General features: G+C 34.9%; 2 non-coding genes across 2 annotated transcripts; both read right to left on the reverse strand.

Moving 5' to 3' along the window:
• Nucleotides 1-13,790: 13,790 nt before the first annotated feature.
• Nucleotides 13,791-13,896, reverse strand: LOC114219562 (U6 spliceosomal RNA). The gene has a single exon (XR_003611409.1). It is a non-coding gene; the product is annotated as a U6 spliceosomal RNA (small nuclear RNA).
• Nucleotides 13,897-16,875: 2,979 nt separating this feature from the next.
• LOC114219566 (U6 spliceosomal RNA) lies at nucleotides 16,876-16,979 on the reverse strand. Its single transcript, XR_003611412.1, has one exon. It is a non-coding gene; the product is annotated as a U6 spliceosomal RNA (small nuclear RNA).
• Between the last annotated feature and the right edge of the window lie 1,188 nt (nucleotides 16,980-18,167).

Below are 18,167 nucleotides of genomic sequence, written 5' to 3' on the forward strand. Positions count from 1 at the left end.
CCCTTAGAAACCAAAAAAAATTACTCAGCTGCATCTAGAAAAAGAGTAACATTTAAAATTCCAAATGACTTAAGAGTAACATTTTATTTTATTACCCAAGGGCATAGAATCTATATTACCCGTGATATCCCAAAGCACTTTAGAAGACTTATGTGAGTAACAATGAAATGATTGCATTTCCAGAAAAGACATGTTGCAAGCTTATTGCTGGTTCTTTCTGCACTTCAGTGAGTCAATCTTTTAGCTGTATGTTTTAACTTCCTTTGCATCATTGGAGGCTTGTCCAAAATATATGTATATATTTTTTTTTAAGATTTTATTTATTTGACAGAGAAAGACACAGCGAGAGAGGGAACACAAGCAGGGGGAATGGGACAGGAAGACGCAGGCTTCCCTCTGAGCAGGGACCCTGATGCAGGACTCGATCCCAGGATCCTGGAATCATGACCTGAGCTGAAGGCAGACACTTAATGACTGAGCCACCCAGGTGCCCCCCAAAATATATTTTAAATAACCACGTAGCTTCAGAGCTTCATTCTTAAAACATTCAAGAATATTTGGCCAATTCAATGATCTCATTGGCTAAATATCTTTAGCTACACAATTTTGCACCTAAGTCACATATCAATTGAGAAACAAGTACTATGTATACCCGATAATCTGGCTACATTTATTTTGTATTATGAAACTGTTACGAGTATACTGGTCACTTAATTTAAAAGGCTTACCTTCATCTGGGATCACAGGTATTAGAAAGAGCATAAAATACACAATTTTGAAAATGTAATTTAAGATACTGAGTTTTAATACTATAAACAGAATATAAATTAAAATTAAATTTAAAGATGTTTGAAACCACATATTTACTTAATATTCTTCATATTTATAAATTGGTCCTCAGGATACATGAATTTTCTACATTTTCTCCTGGGTATAATCTGGGTTTCCTCTGGCCACATAGTTTGAAAAAGCAATAGGATCAAAAACAGTAACAAATGTCCTGAGTCAGTATTCAGACAACTTAAAGAACTCCAGTCCAATATGTTAAGGTTTTCAACTTTATGGTTTATTTTTTTGTAGAATCAGTGGGTTATACAAAACAACTCTTCTGCCAGACATCTACTTAATATATGCTTCTCCTTTCTTTAATGACAGAACTCTGTGCTCAGAGAGACAAAGTGCCAAAAGCAATAAAATACTTAGGAATAAAATGAACCAAGGAAGTGAAAGACTTGAACATTGAAAACTACAAAACACTGAAAGACACAAAAAGGTATCCCATGTTCTTGGATTGGAAGAATACTGTCAAAATGTCCATACTATCCAATGTGATCTATAGATTCAATGCAATTCCTATCAAAATCCCAATGGCATTTTTCACAGAAATACAAAAAAACTATCCTAAAATTTGTATGGAACCACAAGAGATCCCAAATATCCAAAGCAATCCTAAGAAAGAACAAAGCTGTAGGCATCATGCTTCCTGATTTTAAGCTATATTAATCAAAACAGTATGGTACTGTCATAAAATCAGTCACACAGACCAGTGAAACAGAAGAGAGAGCCCAGACATATAGCCAACTAATTTTTGACAAGACTGTTAAGAACACACAATAAGGAAAGAACAGTCTCTTCAATAAATGGTGCTGGGAAAACTGGATATCCACATGCAAAAGAATGAAACTGGACCTCTTACATCATACAAAAATTAACTCAAAATGGATCAAAGACATAAATGTAAGACCTAAAACCATAAAACTCCTAGAAGAAAACATAGGGAAAAAGATCCTTGGCATTGGTAGTCTTGGCAATTATTTCTTAGATAAGACACCAAAAGTACACACAACAAAAACCTAAAATAAACAGGTAGAACTACACCAAACTAAAGGGCTATTGCACAGCAATAAAAATCATCAATAAATTGAAAAAGCAACCTACAGCATGGGAGAAAACACATGCAAATCATGTATCTGATATCCAAAATGTATTTAAAAAAACTCACACAACTCAAGAGCAAAATAGCAAATAAACCAATTAAAAAATGGGTGAAGGACTTGAATAGACATTTTTCCAAAGAAGACATACAAAAGACCAAAAGGTATATGAAAAGGTGCTTAACATCACTAGTCATCAAGAAAACACAAAACAAAACCACAATGAGATAGCATCTCACACCTGTTAGGAAGTCTATTGTCAACAAGACAAGAGATAACAAATGTTGGAGAAGATGTGAAAAAAAAAACGAAAATTTTATACACTGTTGATGGAAACATAAATTGGTGCAGCCATTAAAGAAACAGTATGGTAGACCCTCCAAAAATTGAAAATTGAACTGCCATATGATCCAGAATTCCCATGCTTAGGTATATATCTAAAGGAATTAAAATCAGTATCTCAGATATCAGTATCTCAGATATCTACATGCATCTGTAGATGTATGCTCATTCACAACACCCAAAATATGCAATCAACTTAAAAGTCCTTGAATGGTTGAATGGATAAAGAAAATGTGTATGTATACACCACAAATATTGTATGGTACCATTTATATGTGGAATCTTAAAAAAAAAAACAAAAAAATGCCAAGCCAATTCATAGAAACAGAAAATATAAGGGTGGTCACCCGGAAAGGGAGGAGGACAAGGGGAAATAGGGTGATGTAGATCAAAGGTACAAGTTCTGAAGATCTAATGCACAACATGGTTGTTATGGTTAATAATACAGTATTGTATACTTGAAAGTTGCTAAAAGTAGATGTGATGCGATGGATATATTATCTTGATATTGGTAGTCATTCCAACATATATATGCATCAAATGACATTGTACACTGTAAGTATATACAATTATTTTTGTCAATTGTTTGTCAATAAAGTTAAAATATCATTTCCTCCAGACTCCCCTGCAACTAGTAGCAGTTGTATGACAAGTTCAAGTCAATAGGATGAAAAGCTCCTTCTCTTCAGATACAGGTACCACCCTTTCTGTTTGTTCTTTTGTCCTCTCGTACAGAACACAAAAGTGATTATGTGGAAATGCAGCTGCTATTGAAACAATGGGGATATAAAAAAAGGCCTTCACCCCAAAGACTGAGAGGAAAGATGGAGTTCAAGACCCTGATGAAACATTTAAGCCATTGCAGTAGTCCTAAACTGCCACTCCCCCATTTCTGCTGAGGTTGCTATATTTGGGATTTCCATAACCAATCTTTACTTCTCCCAAAGTCCTTTATATCATGGTTTAAACCACAATTATAATTTATCAGTATCTACTCCTCACTGGTTAAAATTATAAGTTGAAGTGACTTTGACACTAAACAAAAGATTTTATATAAATTCTTTTTGTGAGTTCTCCCAGCTCTAGTATCTTCTATTTATTTCAAAACTTTGAACCTTTTATGCAATTACTTCATATTTGAACACTGCAAAAGCTTTCAAAGTAGTTTCACTGTCTCTATTATCTCTTAACCCACTCATGGTTATTAGAATAATCTTAAACAAAAAATAAACATTTTCTTTACTTATAACCCCACTCAAAGAATCTCACTGACTACCTCCTGTCTCCTGCACTGACTCTAAATTCCTGATGGTTCACTTTTCCCAGAATTTGGAAGTCTTCCATACAATCTCTTCAATCTCAGCATATATGCCCCTGCACTCTAATCTTGAGCTCATCTTATGGTTTGTTCCTTCCTCCTTGTCTGTACCATTTCCTATGTGTTTTCTGCCAACTTTCAACCCTCCATTATCCTTTCCCACCATGTTTGAATTTGGTGTCCGCTACCAAAAAAAAAAAAAAAAAAGACAAAACAAAACACCTTGAGGAAGTTTTTCTGATTCAAATCCTTTACTGATTACTATGACCTTGATTTACAAAAAAATATATATATATATGTACAAATATTTAAGCAAACTCTATAGTAAAAACCCTCATATAGTTAGATGGTATTCTTGAACGTAGGGATATTGTTCCTCTTTCACTCTACTTGAGTGCTTAGCACATAGCAAGTACTAAAATAAATGAGTATGTCCTACATGATTATTTGAGTGTACAGTATACACTTACAAATTTAGAAACTATTCCTAAGATGACACTCAAAAGATCTTATTAGATCTCAAAGATACATGTGCAGGTATGGTTCATTAATACTTAATCTACTTAAAATCTAAATTGATCAAAAATGTACATATATCACTGACAATAAATAGGTATTTATTTTATTAGAATTAGATATGTTCTTTCCCTCCGAGCACTAAACAGCCTAGTTACAATGAAAATCTAAGAACATCTAATTTTCATAGCACAGGGTGCTCTATGCACAAAATTACAGGGTTAGGAGAATTTAATCAATTTACTGATCTGATTGTCTCACCAACCCACCCCCTCTCATCCCCCAAGTGCTCCATACTGGGATTTGTAGCTAGGTATATTGTATTTATAAGTACATGATATTATAGGTAGAGTATACTTAAATACTATATGACAATTTTAAAAATAGAAACTTTAATGATTTAAGTTATAATTAAAACTTCAACAAGTTTTCTAAAATAACTGAAAATCTTGCATAGTCTTAAAAATTTCATTAACCAAACTGTTTATGCAAGGAAATTACTGAAAGATATGTATTCTTTTTATATCATGGGCTTCATAATATAAAGAGTAAAATAATTTTTTGAAAATAACTATAGAATAAAAGTTTTATAAAAGAAAAAATTATTTTCAAGGCTCTAACTTCATCTTACAATACAAATCAAATGTAACTCTACATTAATTAGACTGCACCGGTTCTTCCCTTCATTGTAAATATAAAAATAATAGCACAATCCCAACTTTATTTTCAAATTTGAATTTTTAGTATTTGTCTTACAACTGCAAAGCCTTAAAATTAAAGTCAGTAGGGATCAAAATGAATGTTTTCTTTATTTAAATCTTGGCAGCCTTAACTCTCAAAGCCCAGAGATAAAATTTGATTTAAAAGCCCACTAAGAACAACTGCTTAATCAGAAATCTGGACTTCACAATTAAGGAATATCATCACCCACAAAATATGGGGGGGAGGAACTCCTATGGCCACAAAACATAAAAATGCTCATTTTCATTTAATGCTTTGTGGATCAGAGCGAGGGAGAACAAAAACAGGGATTTTTTTCTTGCTTTACCAGTTACTGAAATCCCTATATGGTAGTTTTAGATCTTCATCATAAGCACATATTTTTATACACAGATAACATTATTTTTCTTTACACTGTGATATCCTAGTTGTGGTTTAATCCCAACTCATATAAATTTCTGAAAATATTTAATTAGGTAACAATTCCATTTTAGTATTCTTTGACCCCTAAGTTTATAGTATTTAAAGTAGGATTAGGCCAGCTGATCTGAGTTCATTATAATGCTACCATCCCCAGTGGTGTTTGGTTCTACTTGAAAATTAAGAAATATAAAAATTCCAGTCATTTTCACAACCAGGTCTCAAGACTTACCAGGACCTTTTCCTAAAGCCTTTTTATCTACATGAAAATTGCCAACCACAGGCAATTTTGAGCGTGATTATGAGCTATCCAGTTACTTCTCTCTGAATCTTAGTTTCCTGATTTATGATTTAAGTGAGTAATTGTAAATAACATCTATTTTATAGGATTCTAGTAAGAACTAAATACCTTTACCATCATGCAGATGGGGTGTCTTCTGACCTGGTTTTATTCAGTCATGATTTGCCTGTGTATTAAATTTACTTTATATGTCCCATACCATTTCAGCAATTCTCCTTCATGCCTCTCAATTCTGGTTGGGTGGGTGAAAAAAATAGCTGGAGAGAAACAAGAAACAAATTTCCTTCATTCAAGTTTTCTTTGACATATAATAAAGTGATCATTTTATTCACCCATTCACAACAGCAGATTTTGGAGAGAAAAGCAACCTTGATTGGAAAATTACATTTAGAATGGAATGGGGGTGGGGACAGCACCAAACACAGAGGGTCACATTGTCACAAGAATTAGGATGTCTGAAAGTTCCACCTAGGAAAATTAGAGCTAGTAAACACTGAGGGCAAAAAATGGTGGTGACACTACTCTGGAGAGTGAAAGCAGCAGAAATTTTGAGATTTCATAAATAGGGAAAGGAAAATCTATCTCAAGAAAAATTTTAGATGCTTTCTGGGTAAAATGCTAGAGAAAACCCTATAGTGTGCCTTTAATGGATGAGTAATGGAAGATGTATTATCTGCATTATTCTTTAAAACCTCTGAAAACAGGTTTCTGTTTTCTTGAATGTGACACAGCAAAGACCAGGCTAAGTGGTCAATTTTAAGTGCCTTCCATTACTCACCCATTCACCAGATATATAACTGAGTGTGCAACTGATGCAGTCCCAGTAGCACATTTTGCAGGGCTACCCTCTAGAATTCTAGATCACAGATTTAGTACCAGATGACTCTAAGATACTATAGAACTAAGTCTAGAGTGCATTTTCACCATGCCTGTCAAATTCATGGGAGTCAGGATGCAATGGATTGAGTACAAAACAAATAACTGTGTGCTATTATGGTTCCTGGTACAGCATCATAAAGGAAAGAGACATTATTGAGTACAATTTGAGAAGTTTCCTTTCCGTGCTGAATATACAAAGAAGTAAATCCTGTATTGCATTATTTATTACCTGTGCAACATATACAGAAAGTCTAAGAAACTTCCTTAGGAAATTGCAAATGGGACATGAATTTTAATCCAACTTACATAGATACAAGATGGGTGAGATAAGATTGATGGGGGAGATATGCTTAGATGAGTTCAAACACTTTTGCCCCTATCTGTTGCCAGAGACCAGATTCTTTAAGGACCTGGCTGCTACTATTGGACTTAGAACAAGCTTTGGAGCCAATGGTACAAGCTAATTACTACCAGAAACGAGAAAATTTTGGAAAATACCATGCTGAGAAAGAGAACATAACTGAGTCATGGCTAGGGCATGTCAAGAAAAATGCCAATTTTTTAAGTTTTCCAATAGGTTGTGAACTCAAATACTTAAAGAGGTTCAGGGTTAACATACATAAGTAAAGCAGGCCTGATTAAGTGGAGTGAACAAAAGAATGTTGTCATCTGAAAGAAGCTACTATTTAGGCCCAACTGATTATGGATGTATTATTGCCATATTGTCCAATTAAAAAAAAAGCCAGAAGTTAAATTTGCAGGTGAAATTTAATTTTAAAATGTAATTAATTCAATTAAAAACATCAAAACTATGTGTGTCAAACAAAATTCTGCAGCCCAAATATAGCACTCGAACCACCTAGTTCATGGTGGTTATTATACCCCATTATAGATGGACAGCTGATGAAATCCCTCCAATATGAACATAAACACTACCCCCAGCTGATCTAGTTGTTATGAAGTCAACATACAAATCCCAAATACTCTTTATTTAGCAGTATACTGTCTTCAGGTAGTGCTATCATGAAAGAAAGAGATTTCAGTTCCTGTGAGTCCACAAAGAATACCTGACTTGAGACTTAACAGACATAAGCCATTTTTCTATTAAAATACATTTCTATGTTAACTTCAAAGGTTTTTATAATAAAATTTAAGTATACAGGCCAATACCATCCCAACCTAACCAAGATATACCTTTGAAACATCTTCTAACAGTTTTCCTTTCATTATATGTAGCTTTATGATAAATCAAGAAGAGTATGAATCTTAACTCTGAAAAGCTTGTTTTCAGTACAATTACTAAAAAAAAAAAAAAAAAAAAAAACGGGAAAAATTAGAAATGAAGAGAACATAGGAAAAACAACTAAATGCAACAGACTGAAGAAAAGTTACCAATAAAAAAGTTTCTCTCTGTTGGGCTTTTATTCAAATGAAATTAAAGAGAGTAGGGAGCTCAGAACTGTTATAATCATGGTGATTCATGGACTTCAGACAACATGGGTTAAGGCTCTGATACGTCCAAATAGAATGTTCTCCATATTAGCTTTCTCAGAAACCAGTCTATTTTATAAAAATAAAGATTTTATTTATTTCACAGAGAGAGAGAGTGAGAGCAGGAACACAAGCGGGGGAGTAGGAGAGGGAGAAGCAGGCTTCCCGCTGAGCAGGGAGCCCGATGTGGGGCTTGATCCCAGGACTGTGGGATCAAGACCTAAGCTGAAAGCAGACGCTGAACAACTGAGCCACCCAGGCACCCCACTGTTTTTTATTTTTATTTTTTAAGAGTTAGAAGGAATGTTAAAAACTACTGCCTTCAAGTCCTTAATTTTATAGAGGGAGAAACTGAAGCTACTTTGCTTAAGTGTAGTTAATGGAAGAATCGAGATGGTCATCTAGATTTCTTAAAACAAGCAACAAAGTTTTATCCTTTGGATTATTTTTGGAGTTTGGTAAGGTCATGATATATATATATAAAGATGCATATCTGGCCATATGTAACTGAAAGAATTGAAACTACATCTCCATCAAGCCCTGCCCTTTGAAAAAGCAGTCCTTTTAGAAATTAAATAAAAATCTGTATATGGGCTTTGAGGGATTAAATAATTAGAAGCTCTTCCCCTAGAAGAGCTTATATTCCACGGGCAAAATCAGAAATGAATATAAAATGACAATTAAAAATATAAACTGAAATATAATTTAAGACAGCATGAGAACTATCACAAGGCAGGTAATTAATTGCCCAAAACTGTATCACATACAGGATATTCAATCTAGCCTTTTAAAACTTACCTCTATTAATAAAAGCATCTGCCTTTGTAGCATTATTTAGTGGACAAACTTTATTTTTTTCAAACTTTAAATATCAGTAAAACAAGATACAGCAGCTATAAATGAAACAAATGATTTCTTGAAGTTAGTGAATACAACTTCTCTGTCTCCAAGAGCACAGTGTTCCCCTGCCTCACTTTTCTATGGTGCTTATTAGCTTTGAAGCCCTAAGAGCACTGAGTCCACTGCCTTAACACAGAATATACTGGCCAGCATGAATTTTTATTTAGACACAAAAGTTTCTGATCAAAAACATTTTAGAGTCATAAAATATACTTTAAAAAGAGATAAATGAAAGTTAGAGTTTGTATAAAACAACTCCAACTCTAAGGAAGAGACATTTAAAACTATTTCAAAGACAAACCAATATTTTTACCAACTTTCTGCTTAGAACAATTAACAAAATAATGATTGGATGATCTTTTAAAAATTTCTAATAGGTATAATTTCTAAACAATAACTATTTGCATTTTCCTGAAACACTTATTCATGAAAATATTGGCTGTAACAATTTTAAAGTAAATAATTTAACATAAAACCTCCGTGTGAAAAGTAGTCTTTCTCACATGAGTTTTATTAAAAGTACCTTCCTACATATTACTTCATGCTAAGTTAAATTTACTAACTTCTGTTTCTGGATGGCTTGGAATTAGGATGACCAACTAACTGTCTCAGTTTGCCTGCAAATGAAGAGTTTCCTGGGATGGAGGATCTACAGTGCTAAACTGGAACAGCTGGGCAAACTGGGACAGGTGGTCACCCTCACTGAAGTAAACTTATGGCCAACCAGTGTTCCCTCTGAGAACAAAATTAAGTAACATACAGAAACCATTTATATGAAGACAAAAGAGATCTGCTAAGGCAACAAGAAATGGAAAGACTAAGACTCCAGAGAGAACAACAAAAAAAGTAAGCTAATATTTGCAGCAAATTTTACCTTGGAGGCATCTGCCAATTCTAACAAAGGAAGAAGGTTGAGACTCCAGGCTGCTATAGCAGAGCTTTTAACGGAGACGTAGAATGTTGGATTACAAGGTCAGTCTTTTCCTTCGGGGTATTTACGGAATTCTTAGGCCTATGTGGGAAAGACTGAAAAGTGAAGCAGAGTTTCTGGAATTCTCATGTGTCAAAAATTAGCGTTCAGTACAATGCCAGAAGAAGAGCCACTAAAAAACATAATCAAGCTCCCAGTTAAAACACATGGAAGGCCAAGGGCAAACAAGAGATGAACTGAATCTCTTCCAAACTACAACTCAGGCATGAGTTAGCACAGTCACTGATTAGATTAAGGTGATCAGCCATCACTGTCTGCCTAGTGCAGGAGAGAATTTTTTTAACAAAATATCCAGATTTGAGAAAAATTTATTAGGCATGCCATAAGACATAACCACATGAACAAAAACCAAAAGAAAAAACAAAAAGAAGAGGAAGAAAAACCACCTCAGATAACCCAAATATTGGAATTCACTGACAATTACCTTAAAATACAATTAATATGTCCAAGACAAGAGAGGAAAGGGTGGGTAAAATTAAGAATTTCAACAGATGAATCAGATGCAGGCATTCAAGGGGAAAAAAAGATCTGTAATTTAGAACTTATCAGATGTGTTTGAGAGCAGATGAAACAGAGCAGAAGACAAAATTAGTGAACTCAAAGACAAGTGAACAGAAATATCCAAACTACAGAGAAAATATTTAGTGTAAAAAGCATTAAGAGTATAAGAGATACCTTCAGAAGTCTAATAATAAGAGTGTAAAAGATGGGGCGCCTGGGTGTCTCAGTCAGTTAAACATCTGACAAGCTCAGGTCATGATCTCAGGGTCCTGGGATCCAGCCCGAGGGGGCTCTGCACTTGGCAGGGAGTCTGCCTGTACCTCTGCCCCTCCCCCTGCTAATGCTCTCTTGCTCTCTCAAATAAATAAATAAATAAATAAATAAATAAATAAATAAATAAATAAATAAAAGAGTGTAAGAAATACCTACAGAAGTCTAATGATAATACATAATTGGAATCCCAGAAGAGGAAAAAGAAAATGGGCAGAATCGATATTTGAAAAGATAACAACTGGGGCGCCTGGGTGGCTCAGTCATTAAGTGTCTGCCTTCAGCTCAGGTCATGATTCCAGGGTCCTGGGATCAAGCCCCAGAGCAGGCTCCCCGCTCAGCAGAAAGCCTGCTTCTCCCTTTCCCACTTCCCCTGCTTGTGTTCTCTCTCTCTCTCGCTCTCTAATAAATAAATAATCTTTAAAAAAAAAGATAACAACTAAGAATCTTCCAAAACTGATGAAAGGTACCACCCTATTTTTAGAAAATTCAGGAACCTCAAGCAAAATAAAAATGAAAACAAATAAATCTAGGGAAATTAATCATACTAACACTGCTAAAAACCAGAAAGGAAAACCTTTGCTAATAGGAAAAAAAAAAAAAAGACCTATTGCTGTCTTATGAACTTCTCAAAAAATGATGGAAGCCTAAAGATATGGAATAACATTTTTAAAGTGCTGTAACAGTCCATCTAAAATTCTACACAAAAATATCTTTCAAATTTAAACATGAAATTTTTGGGGCACCTGGGTGGCTTAGTCAGTTGAGCATCTGCCTTCAGCTCAGGTCATGATCCCAGGGTCCTGGGATAGAGCCCCATATGGGGCTCTCTGCTCAGTGGGGAGCCTGCTTCTCCTTCTCCCTCTGCCTGCCACTCCCCCTGCTTATGCTCTGTCAAATGGACAGATAAATATTAAAAAAAAAAGACAAAATTTTTTCACAGACACAAACAGTATTACCAAGAAATAGACACTAAAGAAAATATTGAAGGGAGTTCTTCAGGTAATTTCAAAAAAAATTCCAAAGAAAAAAAATGGAATTGTAGGAATGATCAAAGGGTAAATATGAAGGTAGATATAAACATACACTGAATACTGGCAGTATCAAGTAATAATTCTAGTGTGGCTTAACAAACATAAAATTAAAATAAGCAGAAGACAGAAGTAGGTAAATGGAATTACAATGTTCTGAGGTTCTAGAATTAGTCACAGGTACATGTTGTAATCTCTAGTAAAAGACTGCATAAATAGATTAATAAATAGTATAACAAGTCAATGATACATATTATAATATCTAGTATAACAATGTATAACTAGGGTAATAGAAAATAAAATGAACCATAAAATTCAAAAGAAAACAAAAAAGAAAAGGCACTTAAAATTGCTTGATCACACAGAAAACAATTAGTAAAAGAGTAAATATGAACCCAAATGTAGTAGTGTTACATTAAATATAAGTGGACTACAAACTTTATTTACTAATATTATCATATTGGATAAAAGAACAAAACCCAAATATAAGCTAATTACAAGAGACACACTTTAAAGAATACAGAATGTTTGAAAAGTATGATGGAAAAATACATATCGTACAAATACTAACTGAAGAAAACTCATAGCTAGTCACAGAGAATTCCAAGACTCAAAAAAGAAAATCGCACATAGATGACAGTATAAGAAAATAAAGCAAATGGTTTTAAATATAATAAAAGCAAAATCTCAAAACTCTATCCCTCACTATATCCAATCAAGAAAGTATTACACTTCAATGTAGCCGATATAAGGAGGAAACTAACTACAGCATGTCAATGGGCCCATCAAGTTTTATTGGTAATATTTAGAAATATTAGTTGGATACAAGATTTTGACTACATACCTCAAGTAAGAGGAATGATTTAAATGACAAATTAATAAATATCTATCCCCAGAGCAGGACAATTCATTTATCTACTTAATGAACCAACCATTTCTTACTGTCTGGATTTTGCTTAAATACCCAGAAGCCAGCATATTGCCATGTGTTTGTTAAATGAACAAGGTGGGTAGGTTTGAACCTAATGTATTTGGGCAACCATAGAGCACAACTTGCAAGAAAAGCAGCCTCTGGAGTAGTAATCTGTCATTTGGCAACTTGAGTTTAAGCAATATAGCCAGATTAGGAAATGATCTAAAACAGGGGTCAAACTTTCTGTGAAGAGCCAGATAGAAAGGGGCACCTGGGTGGCTCAGTCGGTTAAGCGTCTGCCTACAGCAGGGAGTATGGCATCATGAAACTCATCTCCAGCCACCTCTGTACTGAATGTCAAGATTCAAATACCAAAGAGAAGGACAACTAAACACCCCTCCTTAGGTACTATAACCCACCTTCACGTTCGGCAATCAAGACCTAAAAGTGTTTAAGGGATAGATTGGGAAGGAGAGTACATAGCCAAAAACCAGTTACTACATTACAGATGAGGAAATTGAGCCAACATTTAAATTACTTGTTCAAGGTCTCACAGGCCCTCCTCAACATGCAGAACACAATTCACTTAGTCTAAAATTAGTTTTTTCCCACCTCTGCTGGAACTCATATCCTAGATTCTCTTCATCTTTTCTAATGCAGGTGTGAGGGATGGGTGGCATATAACTACTTCAAGATACAGAAGACAAGTCAATAAATTTCTCCTACTATTCCTCTATCTTCATTATGTCTTGATTCTGGCTTTCTTCAATCTCTCTCATGAACATGTTCGAGTTATAATTGTTTACCAACACAGTAAAATTCCTACCTATAACAAAAAACTTCCCAGAAGAGATGCTAAAGCCACATAGATGCTATTACTGCCTCTACTGACCCGTACCTCTACCAACTCCCCCCTTCCCACCCCACTCCCCAGACTACACACACCTCTTTTGGTCTTGTATTTTCCTGCTGGTTAGCAATATCATGGTCTGCAATGACGGGGGCAAAAACCACCAGGCTTTTCCAAACACCCAATTAGAATCCTATTTTGCCCTTCAATTGGAGAAGCTTAATCAGCCCACTCTCCTAGTTTTCATACTTAAAGGTTAAGGTGAGGCAGAAAAGTTGCATATAGAAGCCTAATAGAATGTAATAAGTCTATTATTTGAAAGTCTTTTCAGGAAGTGGTAGTGGGCCTACCTGCACTATAATGATCATCTGTCACAATATAAGAAATAGAAAAGATGGGAAAATCTCATTTTTTAAAAAATGGGATGACTCATGAATTTGCATGTCACCCTTGAGTGGGGCCATGCTAATCTTCTCTGTATTCTTCCAATTTTAGTGTATGTACTCCCAAAGCAAGCACAAGGGGAAACCTCATTTTTAAAATAACTTAAATATTAACTTGGAATATATTAGTTCTAGTTGTCCTGGATCCAAAATTCCCTAATCTAGCTCTTAAAGTGAAGTCAAGTGAAAAATATTTTTTATATCACATGTATTTATAGAATTCTTCAGCATGAATTACATATTCTAGTTGCATGTTTTTCAAACTTACACTTCTCATGGAAAATCTTAATATTTATCTATAATTTATCTTTATATTAAACAATTTTATATTAAAATGTGTATTTATATTGCAAATAAGATGTTGAAATCTTGGCACATTAATGCTTTATAAGTATTACATTAAACATAATTCATGAAGCTTTCTGTTCAAGACTGACACCACACACACACACACAATTTCCCTCCTTAGACTCCATTAAAATAATAAAGTAAAAAAGGATATAAGCCAAAATTGAAAAGATAACAGATATTTAAGAGAGTTCAGGAAACTTCTAGATGCAGAGTGCTGAGGTAGAGCCAAAGAAGACACAGGTAACAAGAGAAGATGCTTCAGCTAACCTGCCCAGGCAGAACTCTGGGGTTTCTCCTGAGTCCAGACAGCCATGTACAATGGAAGAAGAGAGTAAGATAGGGCAATAACAAAATGATTAACAGGTGATCTATGTGTGGGACAGTCCATTCCCCAAAACTTTATCCCAGAAAAAAGAAGTGTGGGACTAGAGATTTTTGTCTGAAGAAATTAAATAAATTACACAGGGGATTAGGTCACTAGAATGGATGTACACAGCATATGATAAAGTCCAGATATATGGATATAAACATATATCCATACATGAGACTCTGAAAAGTACAGAGAAAATAGCAGACTAGCTAGAAACTTGAGACCAAAAAAAAAAAAAAAAAAAACAGTGATGAGTACCCTGGGTTTTCTCTTTTCCATTTCTATCCTAGACTAGATACTAGAGAAGGCGGCAACTCAGAAACACCAATAAGCACAGACAAGAGAGGGAAAACCAAAAATCCTCCAAAAAAACCTACTTTCTCTAACCAAAAGTGGTATCCTAGCAAAAAAGAAAATTTTAGACAATAACCAATCTGTTCCAAGCCAAAGAGCACAGATAAAAACTGCAGCCTCTGTTCCCCACCCCCCCTCAGCAACTATCAAGTAGGCAGCCTAGACTTTTACTCTTGCAGGGACATAATGTAGCATTCTAAATCCAGCTGTCAGGGTGGTGTCGGAGAAGACCATCCTGAGCCCAGAATTTCATCCACAACTAGCTGTAAGAAGGAATCCCATCCTCTCATTGTTGGGGAGGTATCAGAACCTACTGGAGAGGCAGGACCCTTACCACTCAGTAATAATGATAGTATACCCTCACAGTCAATGAAGACCTCATAAGAAGTCTGGTATTTCACACTCATGCTGTGGTAACAAAAAACTCTATCCCTTCCCCCTCGGGTAGTACTGGAGACTAGTCAAGTTGGGACTTTCCACCATTGCTCAAGGGTAACATGACTACCTTCCCACATCAGTGGAGTACAGGTGAATAGCAGTAATAAGGTGCCTCCTCCCTCTCCCAACCAGGATGGTATCAGCAAAGACCTAGGGGGGAGCCTAAACTCCCACACTTTACCAAGCAATAATGAGACAGCTCCTTCCTTCACCATCACTGGCCATCAACAGAGGCTAAGTAGAGAACTTGGACTTCTATCCTCACCAGCAGTAACAAGGCAGTACCATGTTTTATCCACTAGAATGGTGCCAGAAAAGTCCTGTGATAGCACAAGATTTAAATAAAATCCAGTCTTGTAACGTCCAAGTTTCAATAAAAAATATCACACATAATACCAAGTATCAAGATTGCAAACTGAATGATAAAATTTCAACACCAAGATGGCACAGATGTTAGAATTATCAAACAAGGATTTCAAAGCAGCCATCATAAAAATTCTTGAGTAATTACAAACACACTTAATGAAAAAAAATAGGAAGTCTCAGCAAATATATATAAGATATAAAGGAAAAAAACAAATGGAACTTTGAGAACGAAAAAGTTATTAAACTTTATTATTAAACTGAAAAAAAATGGGACAACAGAATAGGGAAACAGAAGAAATAACCAGTGAACTAGAAGACAGAACATAGAAATTACCCAATCTATGAGAAAATACACAACCCCCCTTCCCAAAAAAAGGCCTCAGGAATTTATGGAACTTAAAAAAAAAAAAAACTGACATTTATGTCATTAGAGACCCAGAAAAGAAGATGGATGGGGCTAAAAAGTATTCAAAAAAGCAATGACTGAAAATTTCCCAACTTTGGCACAAAAAAAAAACAAACCACACACACAGATTCACAGTGTGACCTCCAAATAGGATATATGCAAAGACATCCATGCCACAGCACATCATATCAAACTTCTAAACAAAGACATAAAACAAAAATCTTGAATGTAGCCAGAGAATGTATTAATTACACTTTTTTTCATCAAGGAGCATGGAAGCCAAAAGGAAATGATACAACATTTTTCAAATACAAAAGAACAGTCAAACCAGAATTCTCTATCCAGTGAAAATATACTTCAGGAATGATGGGGAAATCAAGACATTCTCAGATGAAGGAAATGAAGAAAATTTGTCACCAGCAGCCCTACCCTAAAAGAATAACAAAAGGAAGTTCTCTAAACAGAAAGGAAATGATAAAAAGTGAAATCTACAAGACAATGATGAAGAAATCAAAGATGTAAATAAACAGAGACATTCCATACCCATGGACTAGAACCCTTAACATAGTAATGATGCCAATTCTCCCCAAATTGACACACAGGTTTGATGCTATTCCTATCAAAATTCTGGCAAGATTTTTTTTTGTAGATACAAACAAAATCATTCTAAAATTTATATGGAAAGGCAAAGGAACTAGAAGATCCAAAACAATTTCTTTTTCTTACCAGTTTTCAACAAGCATTTAAGTCTTTATCCCTGATAACTTTTTAAAAACATGGAACGCTTCAAGAATCTGCAAGTTATCCTTGCGCAGGGGCTATGCTAATCTCTGTAACATTCCGATTTTAGTGTATGTGCTGTGGAAGCCAGCATGAGCTAAAACAATTCTGAACAAGAATCATGTGAGAAGAATCACTCTGATTTCAAGACTGATTATATAGCCACAGTAATAAAAACTATGTTATTGGTGAAGGGACTCAGACAAAGTAATGGAAAGAGAACTCAGGAACAGCCCAGCCCACACAATATGACTAACAGATTTGTGACAAAAGTGCAAAAGATCCTCAGTGAAGGAGATACAGTCTTTTCAAACTAATGGTGCTGAAATAATATTTACAGACAACAAAATAAATCTTGACCTAAATCTCATACCTCATATAAAAATTAGCTCAAAATAGGGGCACCTGGGTGGCTCAGTTGTTAAGCGTTTGCCTTCAGCTCAGGTCATGATCCCAGGGTCCTGGGATCACCCCACATCGGGGTCCCTGCTCCGAGGGAAGCCTGCTTCTCCCTCTGCCACTCTCCCTGCTGGTGATCCCTCTCTCGCTGTGTCTCTCTGTCAAATAAATAAATTCTTTAAAAAAAAAATTAGCTCAAAATAGATCAGACTTAATCTATTATGCCAACTTAATCTATTATGCATTATAAAACTTGTAAAAAAAAAATAATAATATAGGAGAAAATCTTCAGGACCAAGGGCTTGGTTAAGAGTCCTTAAACATTACACCAATACCATGAGGGGGGAGACCCAATTAAGATGGGCTTCACCAAATTAAAAACTGTTGATCTTCACAAGACCCTGTTAAGAGGGTAAAAGGCAACAGAAAAAAAAAATATTGCAAACCACATATCTGACAAATGACCATACCTAGAATAAAGAACTCTTAGAATTCAACATTGGAAAAACAAACAATCCAAATAGAAAACAGTCAAAAGAAATGAAGAAACATTTTACCAAAGAGGAAAAATGGATGAGCAATAAGCATGAAAATATGTACATCATTAGCCATTAGGGAAATGGAAAAAAACATGAGACACACTCCCATCAGAGCAGCTTAAAATAAAAAATAACAATACCAAATGTTTATGAGAATGTGAAGAAACTGGATCTCTCATAAATTGCTCATGAGAATATAAATGGTACAGCCATTCAGGAAAACAGTTTGGTCATTTCTTTTTAAAAAACTAAAGATAAACTTACCATTCAACCCAGCAATCACACTCACAGGCATTTATCCTAGAGAAATGAAAACTTTTATCTGTATAAAAACTTGTACACAT

Source organism: Eumetopias jubatus, unplaced genomic scaffold (assembly GCF_037043125.1).
Source record: "Eumetopias jubatus isolate StellerSeaLion01/CBP00866 unplaced genomic scaffold, mEumJub1_p1.0 scaffold_6, whole genome shotgun sequence".
NCBI classification, from domain to species: Eukaryota; Metazoa; Chordata; class Mammalia; order Carnivora; family Otariidae; genus Eumetopias; species Eumetopias jubatus.